Below are 1,773 nucleotides of genomic sequence, written 5' to 3'. Positions count from 1 at the left end.
GTTGTGGAAATGAACACTGTGCAAAATACCCCAGATCCAGAGATGTAGTTTCCCAAATACTTCAAAATATGATCCCATATATATGATGAAATCTGGACTGGACGTGCTCCAATCACAATTATTCACTCCTGAGGAACAGAGGCTTCCATTCAGTTTAAACAAATAATGATTCATCATTGTTCATTTTAGTAGCAGTAGTTCCAGTTGTTGTTATAGACATTATTACTTATTATAATGTGATACACTTTCTCACAGTGATACATATGACATGTAAATTTAAAACCAAAATAAATACTTAAGATAGACTGAGACTGGGAACTAACTAACTTGTACTTATTGTGAAAGGATCTGCTGTCGGTCTAGAGCTCCTGCTGCTGCTCCCTTCAAACAGATGACGTGGACGTGTTGCCTGGTGGATGTTCTGTGATTGGAGCCTCCTGTAAACAACAATTACTGAGCAGCTCAGCAGTGGCTTATTTTAGCATCTGTGGGAACAAACTGACTGTTTCTGTTCCAGATCATCACATGTTCATTAGTTACCTGTGTAATATTCTTTTCATTTCACTTTTGGTTTTTTTATTCATTGATTGTAATTATTTTTGTGTGTTTGTGCATCTGATTGTATTTCCATGTCTTTATAAAGCATTGCAACATTGATTGATTTATTTATTGATTTCATTATCAATTAATCTTCTGATTGTTTTCTAAATGAATCGCAGTCTGTAAAACAGCCCAAAACCCACAGAGATTTAATTTAATGTTTGAAAAATGGCAGAAATTATTAATAGAAACTCTATTTTTCTTCTTTGATTAATCTAATCTAATTTCTTAAATAAGGTCATTCAATCACTCTATGGTTTACAAACACCAACGGAAATATTTTACTTATCAAAACACTTTTATTGTGAAGGACAATTAGTGACTTCCGGTATGGCTCTGATTTCAGCTTGACACCGCGCGCTGCCTCCCATTGGTTCAGAGAACTTCATCTCATGAATATTCATGACGTGGTTACACGTGAACATGAAAGAGAAGTTTCAGAGACACCATTAAACTTTATTTCAGAAGGAAATACTGCAGTTTCTACTTCATGTGTTTGACATTAGTTACTTTTCAGATTAAGATTTTACAATTAAAAACTTACGTGAGTCGTTTTTCTTACAGAAATCAGAGTGTGTTTGTGTCTCCTTGTTTTCAGTTTCACCACAGAAACGTTTCTCCTCTAGATTTCATTTTCAATAACTGTTCAAATCATCAATAATTCACTAAAGATCAGAGAAAAGTCCAGAAACTAAATCCAGATCAGTGAACATTATTATTTCTTCTTTCCTCTCCCATTAATCATGTGACGACCTGTCAGATTTATCTGGTGACCCTTTGGAGGGGCCTGACCCCTATGTTGGGAACCAAGTGTAGGTTACATTAGTTAAAGCAGCGTCACCTGGAGCAGCTACAACAGTAACTGGACTGAGGATCAATGATCTGAGATCTGAGACAGTTTACTGCACAATGAAGTACTTTTACTGTGATACTATAAGTACATGAAGTCAGGAAGTGCATTTACTTTGATACTGTAACAACAGGAAGTACTTTTACTGTGATACTGTAACTACAGGAAGTACTTTTACTGTGATACTGTAAGTACATGAAGTCAGGAAGTGCATTTACTTTGATACTGTAACAACAGGAAGTACTTTTACTGTGATACTGTAGCTACAGCAAGTAATGAAGTATTTTTACTTTGATATTGTAACTACAGGAAGTCAGGAAGTA

This window comes from Seriola lalandi, unplaced genomic scaffold, assembly GCF_002814215.2.
Source record: "Seriola lalandi dorsalis isolate HSWRI2012SDOR001 ecotype SW California unplaced genomic scaffold, Sedor1 jcf7180002049891, whole genome shotgun sequence".
Lineage (NCBI taxonomy): Eukaryota > Metazoa > Chordata > Actinopteri > Carangiformes > Carangidae > Seriola > Seriola lalandi.
The sequence above is the reverse complement of the archived record's forward strand: the minus strand, read 5'-3'. Positions refer to the sequence as shown.